Below are 15,523 nucleotides of genomic sequence, written 5' to 3'. Positions count from 1 at the left end.
TTGATTGTTTAAAATGATTTTAATTGTGTTAAAAGCACTCAAAATAATATTCAAATATTCCATTTTTAAGACATACACAAAGTGTTAAATTATGAAGTTGACATAAATGTAACATATAAAAACGTTAAAAAAAATAATAACACATCAGTTAAAATTTTAACACATGGACGCACAATTTTTTACTGTGTAGGATCCTTCTCGTTTTCGTGCTGCATCGATCCTGCACGTTTAACAACATGCACTGATCGTCTCTTGCTCTTTTCTTCCCTTTCTCACTACCGTCTCGTCAGTCGATTTCAAGAATATTTAAAAAGCACTTTCGATAGCACGCTGGCACGGTCAAATTGCAGTTTTCACATTAAGCGCCGTGTCGGTCACTGACGACAGAAAACGTAAGAAATAATAGATATTAAAAATTAAAATTTTAAGATTATGAAAAAGGAAAAATGTAGCTAAACTTCATAGAAGAATTTATTAATATTTGAATTTTATTAATATATTTTTATTAATATTAATAAATATGATACAATAATGCAGCTCACGGTTGCATGCGACTTTGTGTCGCTCAAGCTGACGGTATTGCGTAAACAAAAAGATAAATAAAATACTCGGCTCGGCGCTTAACGTATTAGCTTGCAAAAAAAGCCATTACTCGCCTGCGGTCCATTGCACAAAAATTTATAGCCATCTCAATGTTCCAATTAAAAATCGGCTCCATCTGCCGTTGCGGTTCGTCATGAAAATTTCGCGGGACGGTGACCTGGCGTCACCGTTCCGTACGCAACGGAGGGAGAGATAGATTTGCCGGGAACACGTCAAAGTCAGAGTGCCGGGATTCCCGTACGGTAACGAGAATGCGAAACGCGCGAAACCGAAGAAATCACGCCGGCACGTCAAATCGCGGGTCGAAATTGCCGCTCTCGGGGAAGACACTGACCCAGATACCGATGTACATGGGGAAGGTCGTATACGTGTACACGTCGACGTATATGCCGTACATATAAATATATACGTATGTGTATGCACCTATGTGCTCTCGAGTGAATAATACTCGGACCGGCGCGTGCACGCGGCATGCACACACGCGCGCGCTGCCACGGGTGGCGCATAAAATAAAGGGCTACGTATTTTCTCCTCGGTCTCGCACTTGCGAGGGTTTGCGCTTGCATTGCACGTGCACCACGTGTGGTGTGCACAGGATGCCTCGCGCAACGTTTGCCGCGTTGATTAACCGCGCGATTAAGAGCGCCGGGAACGGCGACGAAATTCAATTCGGCAGTTGGGTTGAAACGCGCGTGCATCGGCGAGTATCGCGCTCGTCATGACGGGAATTATTGAAGTTGCGTTACATCGTGCCGCCTCCTTCCGCGAGGTAAGCAGTTAGCACACCCTGTATGCGCGCGAGCACGTGGTGCGTCAGCGTGTAAGAACGCAATGCTCATGAATGAAGCTGTAGTAGTGGCGAGTACACGTAGTTATATCGATGACTCAGTCGGACTCTCGTTACAACTCGTACAATTTACAGGCGCTTTCTCAGGGGATCATCGACCTCCGAGCACCGTCTTTTTCCCCCGAGGTTTTCGTCAGTCAGTCGAAATCATCGTTAAATTGAGTGATCGACGTGGAGATTAATTGCACGTTGCGCGGTAATATAAAGCGCACGGGTAATAGAAAAAATTTATAACAGAGAAGCACAATGCACTCAGCGGAGCATTTATTGTTTTATTTGTATTACATATTATACGGCATGAATATTAAATATTTATTTGAAAATATTTTTAGTCGATCAAACCGGCAGATGTCGCTGTTCGGACATGAAACTTATATAATTTTTATAGAGCTGTGCGCTAACGGGATTTGTTAGACTTTTTAAAACACAGCAAATAATCTAAACGATAGATCAGTTGAATAAATAATAATCGCTGAGAAACAATATTTATTAAATATTTATCTCTCTCTTTTTGAAAATGCTTAACTGGTCAGAATACAGTAATCCCGGCGTGTGGCTTCGGGCCAAATTATGGGGATTGGGATAATTGCGTCGTGTAGTTCGGTGTAGATTTCAGCATTCGTTTTTTAACTTTCCCCACAATTCGACTATTCTGTACATGTATATTAATAGATGAACGATGAGCAAGATACACCACGATGGTCAATGATAATCAACAGTTGTGGTTGATGGTATTCCATTGTCCGTATCAATGGTTAACGACGGCAAAATGGCCATTTCGTGTTTCCCGTTCGTCGTTGCGTGTCGATCTGTAATTTAACAAAATGCAACGCTCGAAATGATCGATAGCCGAAGATAATTATTATTCCATACTTACGCTCCAGAATTCGATACGCGGGTCACGTAATTGTGTTCCGCTTTGATGAACACCGACGAGGCGCGTAAAGGCGTGTTCTTAATTACAAAAAGCTGATAGAATTGTGTAATATATACATGTATATCTTTTTTTACTGCGCAATCGCGCGCGATGCGGTCGTTTGCGTCTTGCCGGACTTTTCCGTTTAACGATAGCAAAATGAAACGAATTACCGCGCGCGCGCGCGCGCGTGTGTAATGACAGCGACTAATGAAGTCACTGTAATGCATAATTTATACTTTGTAATTCGGTTCCGTGAAACAAAAGTGGGCGGTAAAAGATTAATACGCTGACGCTTTTGCGTCGCGCGGTATTGCCAATAAAAGTTATTGTTATCGCGAACGATGCCGCGAATTTAAATATTTGCGAGCGCACGTGTGTATGCATGCACGTGTGCGTGCGTGTGTGCGCGATTGACGTTCGGGTGTGACGAGCGCCGCGTTATTCATGAATTATTGATACTATTGAAGCGCTTGATATCGCCGTGGCGGCTTTTTCGCGTTCATACGCGCGCGGTTCGCCTTTCTGCGCGCGATTGTACTAGGTCGAGGCTCTTGGCCGTTATCAACGCCGGCAGATAAGAGAGAGAGAGCCTTCCTCGTTAATTAATGGATTAATACCCCGGCAGATAAAATCGGCCGAGGTCGAGCAAGCCATTGAGAGCCCCGAGTCTTTAATCCCCGTCACCGGGAGGGCAAATCGCCCGCCATGAAAAACGCTATAGGTCGTGTCAGAGTGCACGTAATTAATTGCACAACCGATTATTGATTATTTGCGAACGTGTCCGGAAAGTAGAGAAGCTTACGCCGGCGACGTAAGAAGGTAGCAAATTTCTAACGTCGCTTTTTTCCTCCGTCGATCGATCTTTTTGCGGGAAAAGATCAACGCGGTTGGTCGCGTTCGTGTTCACGATACGTGGCGGCGTATCGGGATACTCGTGCAATACACACGAAAATACAGGGACGAGACGTAATGACTTACTTATCAACGTACTTGCTCGCACTAACGACCGTCGTTTTACCCCTCGGGGGAAAAAAAGATTCGCTGCTGCGAGAGCGTAGACGCGGACTAAAACGGGGATCGCGCGTCGGTCGTGCCTCGCAAGTGGCTCGTAAAAATTTTAAGTGCCGAGCGTTTTAAGGGGATATAGCTGTATCGTTCTTCTCCGCGTTTTGCCGTACGGTAGCGCAACGCGGAACGCGAACGGATGAAATGGAGCGATCGCTTCGGTCAGCCGCGCGTCGATCGCGCGCAATTTCAACGTCGGAAACGGAGCCCGGGCAGACGGAGAACGAGAGCAGGTAGACGCGCTGCGGAGCAGCCCGCGACTTTGCAACAGCGCGAGGCAAGCAACGCTAACATTGACTCGGCATTCATGCATTAGCTTGCGCCAATGTAAACGCTCTGCTACATTCATGTGTTTCCTTTCCCGCGGCGAACGCGATCGATGGCAAATATTACTTTGGTCAATTTCAGCCGGCAGTCTATTTACTTGTTTGTGGTATCACTTTGCCGCGCCGGTAGGGAAAAGTCGAGAGTGCGAGTGAGAAACGGGACCGACAGACAGAGTTAGATAGACAGACAGAGAGAGAGAGAGAGAGAAGGGTGGGGGAGATAGGGGAGCAAATGCCGATGCGGATGTGATTCCACGGTTTGTATGCACGATGCGCTTTCGTGCATCGACTAGCGCACGCGTAGTTACCGGGATACCAGATTCAGCCACTTATCTCTCTCAACGAACCCTTCGACCAGTTATAACCGTTATGATATGTATAATGGTGATGAATCACTCGGAATTAGTCTCGATTCCGGACTACTCCGAGTTATGATAACTCGCGGGCGCGGCGCGAGGGATATTTTTTTTTATTTGGCGCTGGTGCGTTGATACGCCATTTCGCGATCCGTAATTGAAGCGAACCGATCTTGCATCTTCGATGCAATAATAACGCGGTTGCGCTGCGGACACTTTTGCAAGTGTCGCTCTCTGCATTTTTCCGGAAATTAAATTAGTCATCCGATTGTATAAACTTTCATTGAATTGGAATACAACTCACTCTCGGTGCCATTTTCATTCGGCTGAAGATATAATTAGAAGCGTGTAACTTACACTCCTACAGTATTGCTTTCATCGAGTAGTCGCGGCTCGAACTGTCAGGTCTGATTATCGGATCCAATTCAAAGTTCCCTATTCGTAATGACACACCCTCAGAAAGGATTTCTGATAACAAGACGAAAAATATTCTTGACTAATTTAATCGTATCACAAGTATAAAAAATATGAAAATAAAACAATTTTTAATTTAAATCAGTAATTTCTATTCTTCTCTCTCCAATTAAATAACATTGTCTTACTGTCTTGAGACAAGAGTAACATGTACAAATTTATGCTTATATATTCTTGTATGTAGAATAATTTGATATTAGCGCCACTTTATAGTAGGCTTCGTCGATGTCGACGCATCATATTCTCACAGTCGCTCGTCGACTCGGCGCTTCTGCGTCCTTTATTCCGATAAAACGGCCAATATTTATGCGTTGCAATCGAAAATCGGGAAAGTGTTTCTGTTATTTACAATGCAAGAAATATTAAAAAATATGGAAATGTAAGTAAGTATATACAATATACTTACTTGAGAAATAAGATTCGAGATAAGACATTTCCATATCTTTTAATATTTCTTGTATTTAATATTGCAACACATAAATATTGGCCGTTTTGTGCAGATTCTACAAATTCTCTTAGAAGAATAGAATAAGATGTCTTTTAGATCTGACAATATTCTGAAATCAAGAATATTTTGAACTTGCTAGAAATTTGTATCTAAATCCTTCTGAGAAAATGAATGAGATAGCACCAAGATTATTTAAATGTAGATTTTCGAATTTTCTATTCAAGATTAAAATATGCTTCTTTTCAATAATAAATATGATTGTCGCTATAGCGATGTTATTTTATGATAGATTAAAGAGTAATAGCATTAAGTCCAGAAATCTTTTCTGTGGGTGCAGTCACGTAATAACAAATCTCGAATTTATCGCGTCTCGTTTCGATAAAAGTGTTCCGAGAAAGGATAATGAAGCCGGATAATACAAATTTCAGATACGAGGTGCGCGTTGCATCATTATTGGAGTATCTCGCGTGTAGGTGTATATACGGATAACGAAGCGATAAACGATTCGCAAATTCGGCGCGCGAGGGGCACCCGCTAATGGTCGCGTGTTCGCATCTTGATAATCTCGCTGATCGGCTAATAATAATAAGAACATCCTGGGTCGCTTGGTGTTGCTATTAATGACGTAACGTATTTCTGTGTTTCAGGTGCGATGGAGCCTCGTGGAGCTGGCTTCGACTATGAGTTGAGGCTTCGTAATTAATCGTGAGTACACGAGTACCTCTCCTCTGTGCGCGTGTGTGTGTGTATGTGCAAGTATGCGCGTGTACGTGCCGCCGCGCGTCATAACGAGCAAGAGAGAGAGAGAGAGAGCCGCGAAATCGTTAAGCGATGCGCATACGCCGCGGATATCGTACATACGTAATATCCTCTAAATTGCGAATTTAATATCGCGAATTTTATCGCGCGCGAGCGCTTCCTTTCTCTGTCTCTTTCGTAACTCGCGTTCGACGTATGGTTTCATATTAATCGCGCGCGCTCTCGCGACTTGTTTTAATCGCGCCGTTCTTTCTTTTTTGTTTTTTAATTCAACTACCGGCCAGTAGAAAGTCGAGTGGCCCGCGGCGGTTTTCGCAAGCTTACGCACGAACATCTCGATATCCTATCGTTGATGATCCTCTCCTTCGCGTGGCGAGTGCAAGAGAGACAGAGAGGGAGAGAACGAGAGGTGTAGGAGGTGCGCGTCAAAAATACGCGTCGCATTAATATCTTACTTCTCGGGTTCTCTATTTTTACGTCGCACACGCGTTTTATACGAGAACTTTGCACGTATATCCGTGTCATGTACAACTATTTTTAAACGTCTCGTGGAATGGCGCTCTTTTAATTTTCCGCATCGTCTATAGAGCACATGCAAAATGGATGAAACACGTATCACTACGAGGAACGCGATCACGTGAAATTTCAACGCTGGACGACTTTTTCATCGGGGAATTATCAGAAACGGCTCGAGAGTTCTCAGACGCCCGTAACGTTTCGCAAAAATGATTACCTTGCGCGGCCCACATTAAACCGCCATATTTCACGGAAGATTGTCATCAGTGACTTCATCGTCATCAAGCGTGCACTCTTGACCTTTCTGTCGCGCAATTTTAAATGCCCCGTCGGCTTATTTGTGTCGGGCGAGCATCCCCGAGCAGCAGAGTAAAATCAAATTCGCCTTTATTGCTAAATAAAGTGCTATTTAAGCGTTAACATCGCTTGATTCCGCAATCGCTTCGGATTCGATTCGATTCGATTCCGTCGCGAGTGAGCGAGCGGGGGTGGCGGCTCGCTATAGGCGTCGATATTCTCGAAAGAGATTACGGCGCTCGCTCGGCGCATTTCTTCGTATCGATCGCCGCCACGAAATACTCCCACATAATTCGCTTATTACAGCTTCCGCGTATCTCCGCGTTTTCCCCACGGCATTCCCGGCTTCTCGGGGGGGAAAAAAAGGGTACCGCGCGTCGGCGAGCAACCTCCTACTCGCCCGCTCGTGCATCCGTGCGCTCGCACGCACGCACGCACGCTTCTCGCTTCTCCTGCTGCGCGCGACCATCGCCGCGCTATAATTGCAGCCGATGCGACGTATGCATGTACGTTAGCATGACGCCCGGCCGCGCCGTCCTCCCGTGCGTTGCGTATCCGCGCGCGCGTGTACCCGCGTCGAATGTGCCACGGATGTGCATGTGCACATTTGTACCTGTGTTCGGGGCGCGCGTGTGGGGAAGTCCCCGTTAACGGCGCTGTAGCGTTCGTGCAACCGTCGTATTCGCGCTGGTTAGAGGGAGAGGAGCAGACCGAGAGACAGAGAGAGAGGGACCGGTGTGTCCAACAGAGAGAGGAGAAATATCGGCGGTCGTTGGAGAGAGAGAGACCGAGTAGTCGAGGGATGGTTTTGCTCTGCCGGCTCTGTATTGATTGCTCTGCTGCTCCTCCACCTCCACCATCTCTTGCGACGATCTCGCTCTCTCTCTCTCTCTCTCCATCTATCTTTATCTATCCTCTCCGTCTCTCTCTCTCTCTCTCTCGCTACTCGCTCCTGTCCCTGTCCCTCCCGCCGCACACCAACGCGGCCGCCCGTAATGTCGGCTCGCTCTCTGCGAAACCATCAAGATCCGAGGTCCTCGTTGCGCAACGTATCTCTTCCCTCGAAACGCCCCGACGGCTGAAGAGTCCGCCTGTAATTGACGCAGATAGGAGTGCCATCTGCTGCGACGGAACACGGCGGGACGGGACGGGGGCAGGGGAGAACGCGCGTAATGCCGTCCTCGGCGACGTGTTCCACGTAAGGATTCATTGAATGGGAAACGAGGCTCGACCACGCGAGCGGCCGCTCTTCGCGACGTCGTCGTCGCGAGGCTCCCTCGCGTGCTCCTGCGCCTCGAATCGAATCGCCGTGTCGCGATTTTTCCACGAGACACTTGAATCCGCCCGGCCAGCGAATCCGCGCGATGCATTTAATGTCGATTAGCCCGAAAATGCGGAAACGCAAACGAGCGTCGGTCCCGCGAGTCGCGCCAGCCAACTCCAAACGCGTCCGCTGCATCAAGCTATGACCACCAGACCACCAACACCAGACTATGCGCGATTCGTAATTCGCGATTCGTGATTAGAGATTCATTGGACTTTCGGGAAACTTCATTATTCGTCAGTGTAAACCTTCCACACTATTCGCGATTCGCAGTACGTCATTCATAATTCGAATGGATTAATTCGTAACAATTCGCGTCCTTTGAATTTCGTCAAAAAACCGCTCGGCTAGCGAATAATCAGTGCGAATGGCGAATCGACGAATTTTCCCTCCACACTGTTCACAAATATACGAATTACGAATGGCGAATAGTCTGGCGCTATAAGCTTTACACGCGACCCACGCGACCGTGTTTCTTGAACACGGTATATTTGAGATGCGAGCGAATTCGTGTGCTTTCCGCAGCTCGTTTGTGGTACACGTAATCCCCGAGATAATGATTTATATCGAAAAGTTTACTTTACAATTATAGCGTCGTTAGATTACGCTGCACGAGCGGTGCGCGGATTCGCTGTCGCGCAATGATAGATGATTATGACGAGATCGCACCCTCAGAAAGGATTTCTGATAACAAGACGAAAAATATTCTTGACTAATTTAATCGTATCACAAGTATAAAAAATATGAAAATAAAACAATTTTTAATTTAAATCAGTAATTTCTATTCTTCTCTCTCCAATTAAATAACATTGTCTTACTGTCTTGAGACAAGAGTAACATGTACAAATTTATGCTTATATATTCTCGTATGTAGAATAATTTGATATTAGCGCCACTTTATAGTAGGCTTCGTCGATGTCGACGCATCATTTTCTCACAGTCGCTCGTCGACTCGGCGCTTCTGCGTCCTTTATTCCGATAAAACGGCCAATATTTATGTGTTGCAATCGAAAATCGGGAAAGTGTTTCTGTTATTTACAATGAATAAGTGCAATACTCTACAAGAAATATTAAAAGATAGGGAAATGTAAGTAAGTATATACAATATACTTACTTGAGAAATAAGATTCGAGATAAGACATTTCCATATCTTTTAATATTTCTTGTATTTAATATTGCAACACATAAATATTGGCCGTTTTGTGCAGATTCTACAAATTCTCTTAGAAGAATAGAATAAGATGTCTTTTAGATCTGACAATATTGTTAAATCAAGAATATTTTGAACTTGCTAGAAATTTGTATGTAAATCCTTCTGAGAAAATGAATGAGATAGCACCAAGATTATTTAAATCTAGATTTTAGAGTTTTCTATTCAAGATTAAAATATGCTTCTTTTCAATAATAAATATGATTGTCGCTACAGCGATGTTATTTTATGATAGATTAAAGAGTAATAGCATTAAGTCCAGAAATCTTTTCTGTGGGTGCGTATATTGTAACAATACTATCGCGCTATCAGATAAAATGAGAATTGAGTTGTAGTTGTCAGGCGATTGACGAGTTCATAAAGATAATTATTGAAGAGAATTTTGTAGTGGCGATGAAAAACTTACGTGAACAATGTTTTCATTCGACTCTCTCGAGTGTCATAATTCAGTTAACGATGGTATAATTCTCAGGTATCGACTTATTTCGACTTACTAATCAAACCTTGCTTTTGTCAAACGTATGAATCATCGCATCACGGTCTAAGGAATCCCCTCATTTACCGTAATCACAACGTCGTTCGGCCTTCCGAGCGATAAGCGATAGATAAGTTAAGATCACAGAAATGTTACGTTGGTTTACGCGATTCCGCGATCTCGTTGTTTCACGTACTCCTCCTCCGGCGAGCTGACGAGCTATCGAAACGAAATTTCGGTTCGTCAAATATTATATTTACGTACACCGCGGGTTTCATTACGGTAATTAGCGGGGGTGGCGATGAGCTCGCTGCAAATTGGCGTTATATTTAAATTCGCTAATTACTGTTACAGCATAACGATACGCTCGCGTCGTCACGTTGAAACATTTGTGTTACAGTCTACGTGCACTGTGTGTTTTTCTTTCAAACGCGCCGGGGGAATGGAATCGGGTATAATTAACGTATATGGAAGTAGCTACTATCTGATGCGGCACAGTGACATCGATGCAGTGTTCGCGAGTGCGCGTAATTATGTCTCTCCCGCGCGTTGCCATAAATGGGTTTACATAAGAATGCTGAACCAAATTTTTCCAGCGTATACGACTGATGCTCGGAGAAAGATGGACGGCACAGTGATTGCATTTAGTTTTAGTTTGAACAGGAATATCATCCTATGTAATCACCTCTCCCTCTTTCTCTTTCTCTCTGCTTCTCTCTCCCTCTTTCTCTCCTACTGTCTGCGCTAAAGTGAAAATATCGGAGCTCGCATTTTATGATATAACGGCGCGCCACTCCAACTCCGGAACGGGCACGTGAATGTGTTATTATTAGACTGCGATGATGCGAGATGACAATGGAGTGCCGTTACACGCGGCCGCGTTAACGCGCCTCCAAATGTTTCCCGAAAGATTACAGAGTTTTCGAGTAATCTCGTGATAGCCGATTTATACACCGCTCGAAACACGCTCGCGCGTGTTGTCGCGGATTAATAAGGGCGAGACTACGGGGGATGGACGCGCGATAAAGTGATACGCATTCAGCGCGAGGAGGATCGCATCGCGTCTCGGCGCGTCGTTTCTTCTCGTTCTCGCGGGTTCTTTTCATCCCCGTGCCGGGGAAGACGACGCGACGGTGCTCGGAGCAGGCAGCGAGTTTTTCCCGGACGAAGAAAAGGAACGTAATACCGGTCGAGAAATCGATGGTCGACCGTGTCTTCCTTTTGCTCTCCGGGCTCGCCACCCCCGCCGCTTTCCCCCGTCCCCCAAGGCGTCCCTCCCGTCTTTCTGCAGTCCCCCCCTCGCTCTTCTCGCCCTTCGCTTCCTCGCCAATTTACGAGCATCTCGAGGTGCGCTCGCCTAGCTGAAAACCGGGTGGCGGCGTCGCGGGCTCGCCCGGATACTCCGGACGACGATAACGTCGTGCCACGAATAGGATTCCGCGCGATATTACCCCGGACAGTCGGCGCGTTATTTTCAGTACGTGGGTATCATTTCGGACGGTAATCCAGCCGCGACGTTAGCTCGGTAATGACGTTAATGACGCTTAGCTAATGGTGGTTAACTGGGTTTTAAGTGGCTCTTTACTCATAGCTCGACTATCGATACCTAACATTAGCTGTTACACTAAATACTAAAGTGCCCTTCAGAAAGAATCGTGTAATCGATTTTTATTTCCAGTTTCATTGCGATGCTTGTTAATATCACAGACTGATTGCTCATCGATTTGTTATCAAGGCAAGAGTCGTGCTGATAATCACGAAGGGTCCCGATTACGCCTTATGATATTCTTTGATGAAGGAATAACGATACCACAGAGTCGCGAGCGTCGCGTGTTATTCGTGATTTAACGTAAAAAGGGACTCTCGTGGAGATAGATGAGTCGCTGCTGCGGCAATAATCGCGAGCTCGGTCGAGCCGTGTTATTCGGCGTGCCCGGGAGACACGTCTAATTATACGCTCGTCGGATGGGGATGATAATTTCGAGCGTGGATTCTGATATTTCAGCGTGATGCGCGTGCGCGCGCTCAGCGAGAGTTGAGCGGAAACGACGGAAGAGCGTCGAAGCCGGTCTGAAGAAAAAAATGTATTCGCGAAAATTCGCGGCGTGTTTGATCCGGTTAATTGAGTGATCTCGCAGTAATTTCCTCTCGTCGGATATTTCGCTGAAAGATGCGATTAAATATTTATTCTTCCGCGTTGACAAGATCGAATTCTTCCTCGGCGATTTAAAGCGATCGATGACGCAGCCGCAAATTTATATTAATTTACAAGTTCCTAGTAAAAATGGGCGATCCAAGGCATCGCTTTTTCACATTTGAGACAGTTAGAAATATTATTGCCAAGAGTTTTCGGAATTGCTTGGATCCTGCGCCGTTTCCCATATCAGAAGGCAAAGGCACCAGCGATGGCATGAGGTTGAAAGGGTGCTCCTGTCACATTCACTCGGAGAGTAATTTCCGGAGGCGAAAGCCGCCCGCGCGGTTTCTTCTGTCAATTAAACAGCACGAGAGGCTTCGCGGCGACATTGTCTTTCACGTGTCCGAAAGCGCGGTAAATGAGTTTTTCCTGCCAACTAGCCCTTGCCCCCCGATGCAAAATAATCCTAAACATTTCACGGAATATGAGATATTTTCCGATATTATTGCGATAATCGCTTGTGGCGTGCATAAAGATTAAATTCCGGGAGTTAATAATTATGCGGATGATTATCGTGAATAATTTTATCGATATTTTCACGCGGATGGAAATTTAGAATCAATTTGCCGAATAATTGTCCCTCATCGAGGTTACAACAGTTGCCGAATGAAAATTGAAAGTCCGTGCAGTATAATGTATTTACGTATCAATGATGAATGAACGAATTTACCTTTTTATATCGAATAAAATATTAAATAGAAACAAAAAAGGATCGCGCGTCGCGGTGATTTTATTACTGCAGAAATACCAGATCGATAGGGCCGCAGTGAATGTTTAGGACTGCAAATATTTAATTAACGCGCTGATCCGTTCTCAGCCCGTTAAGTATTCGCATATCGTAATGGCTTACGTTTAAATATAGACGAGCCGTTTTATTTTGCGATAATCCTCTTAGGCGGCAGCTTATGCCGTAAAGGAAAGTCACGAGGGAACATGCGTGAAAAACGTTGACGCACGCATCAATAGGAAACATCACTGAAATATTTAAATTGGATTACCGCGCTTCTTCTCTCTCTTCTCCGCGCTACGTCGCCTTAATGTTATACGCTCTTATTACCCATCTTCATCTCCGTTAGATTAACGAGAATAAGGACGTCGAAATTATTTATACGCTACTTTCGCCATCGTTCAGCAACGATCGATCGCGCGGGCCTGGAACTCCTGAATGCTTCTCGACGAGGAAAATAATAAAAAACCGGACCAATTTGCGAATCGATTCGTTTGCCGACAACGATCGCCTCGCGACTACGTGATATCGCCTATGTCAATTTTTTTTATCCGATTTATCCTTCAATGATGCGATATCATTAACGAACAGAATGAGACATCAAAATTTTTTCGTTCGTTTTAATAATAATAGAGGAAAGTCCCCGATTATGAGATACCATATCGATTTTGCCGAATGTAAGGAAATCTATAGGCAGAATTTAAGAATGTAATATGTTATCTTGAAGAGAATTTAATAAGCGTTAGGTTGGTGAAATGAAAAATCTAATTTAAATATTATTTTTTCTGAAAATTAAAAAAATTTGAAAAAAAAGCTTTACGCAAGATCGCGAAAGTGTGCTCCTAATATAAGATACCTTGAGAAATCGGTGTTAAAAGTGCAAAATACATCAGTATTGCAAGTAAAAACTTTATTAGATATTTTTATAAAAATACTGCTGCCACAGCCTTCGCCAAATCTTCACGATTCCACTGTCAACGCTTCCTCGTTTCTCTAACCTCCATAGTCAGATTCTATAAAAATTAAATACACAAAGCTTCGTAATATAAATTCGTATTAACTTTTCTTTAACCTTAACGTAGTATTTTCTTTCTTTTTATTACACTACATAATCTTCATATTCGAGCAATAATTATCTCATATTAAGAGTACCCTGAATATCTCATTATACGAGCCACACGCCTAGCGGTTCCGCGATTGTGAAATCTAACCTCTACAATTAAGCAATTCAACAAATCGCGTATTTTCCTGTTACTACGATTCTACTCTATCATTGCATACTGAATTTATTGCCAACCATTTCTTTATTATGTAATAAACAAGGTTTAAAGACTTACCTTAAGTTCCTTTGACATGCTCACAATTCCACAAACCTTTTCTTGCAAAGGCTAAACGCAATAACGAACAATGAATTTTTCACTAAATACATTTTACACCAAGAGTAATAAGTTCATGGTGGAATTAACAGATGGTGCTCACTAGTTTAGCAGAAACTCCATTGTCTCATATTAGGAGCATATCTCATAATAGGGGATTCTCCTCTAATAATAATAATAATCTTTATTGCTGCATATTCAATAAGTTACAAGATAAATTAAGTTCGCTACGCATTTCTGTCATTGCGATGAACAATGCATTGAACCGCGGAATAATATTATTAATAATAATTATTCCGGAAGATTGGCCGTTTTGCGCGCGAGTGCGAGTAACGAGATGCAAATGCTCCCGTCGACTTGACGCGCGTCCTTCGAATCGTTCTTCGTCGCGAGCAGGTATACCTTTCTCCGCTGCGAGAATCCTGTTTCCGCAAGAGCCGCGATTAATTCGTCGAGCACGGACCCTTTCGTTGGGGAAAGGCATTCCACCCGCGTGAATAGCCACGGAAGACGCATTCAAGCACCGCGCGCGCGTTTAAGGGCTAACGAGTTAAGGGGGGAGCCTGCTTTAGAACGCTGAAAATAAGGTATATTTTACGAATTGTTTTTGGAGAAACTATACAGCGGATCATTATAAAACTTTGATGCATTTATTAGTACATGTTTAAAGATAAAAAAAATTATTTTTTTATTTGAATATATCGCTTGTAGAGGTCGTCCTGGAGAAATCTTAGTGCAGCCGCGTCGCCGGCATTGCAAATTGGTCAGCATTCTCCTGCCTCCAAATTTCGTCTAAACTGAAAAATTGAAATATGTTCTCGTTATTTATGAATTCCCATCGTCGATGAACCAAAAAGAGAAGAAAAAAGTTGAAAAGTGCCAAAATGGTGGAGCTTAGAACACAAAAGTACGATTTTTAGGCAAAGTTGTTGAACTTTTTCATGCAAAAATAATTGTTTAACTTAATGTTTTTATGAGTATTAAAGGTTCATTGACGATGGGAATTCATAAATAACAAGAAAATATTTCAATTTTTCAGTTTGGATGAAATTTGGAGGCAGGAGAATGCTCACCAATTTACAATGCCGGCTGCACTAAGATGCCTCCAGGACGACCTCTACAGGCGATATATTCAAATAAAAAAATAATTTTTTTTATCTTTAAACATGTACTAATAAATGCATCAAAGTTTTATAATGATCCGCTGTATAGTTTCTCCAAAAAAATTCGTAAAATTATACCTTATTTTCAACGTTCTAAAGCAGGCTCCCCCCTTAATAACGAACTAAATGTGCTTTTCAGCAGGGAGTTTCGCGAGCATAGAGAATCCGTTTATCGCCAAACGATACACTCGGCGCTTTTTATCGCCTTTTACGGGTTGGCGCGCGCAATTCAGCACCCTTGACGTTGCGCAAGCGCTCGGCGCGATATACGAAATATTTGATGCGCGACACGCGTGCGCACGCGCACGTCATCAAAACGTCGCGGGGTGAAACGTCAATGTTTACGTAAATCAAGAGGCACACTCGGCGAAAAATCACCTTGATCGTGGATTAATTAACGCGATCGGGACGACGAGTAATCTCATTGACGCGTGCACGATA

General features: G+C 43.9%; 1 protein-coding gene across 15 annotated transcripts in view; it reads left to right on the top strand.

The window, feature by feature from the left end:
• The window catches only part of LOC105278586 (bromodomain adjacent to zinc finger domain protein 2B), a 190,440-nt gene that overhangs the window by 121,532 nt on the left and 53,385 nt on the right, over positions 1-15,523 (top strand). For all 15 annotated transcript variants that reach the window (XM_026973355.1, XM_026973367.1, XM_026973356.1 and 12 more), the window contains exon 3: positions 5,686-5,743. The gene's annotated coding sequence lies outside the window, so the exon portion shown is untranslated. The remainder of the gene's footprint in view (positions 1-5,685; positions 5,744-15,523) is intronic.

The sequence above is a fragment of the Ooceraea biroi genome, chromosome 10 (assembly GCF_003672135.1).
Source record: "Ooceraea biroi isolate clonal line C1 chromosome 10, Obir_v5.4, whole genome shotgun sequence".
NCBI lineage: Eukaryota > Metazoa > Arthropoda > Insecta > Hymenoptera > Formicidae > Ooceraea > Ooceraea biroi.
Note: the sequence above shows the minus strand (reverse complement) of the source record. Positions and strands in the feature narration are given on the sequence as shown.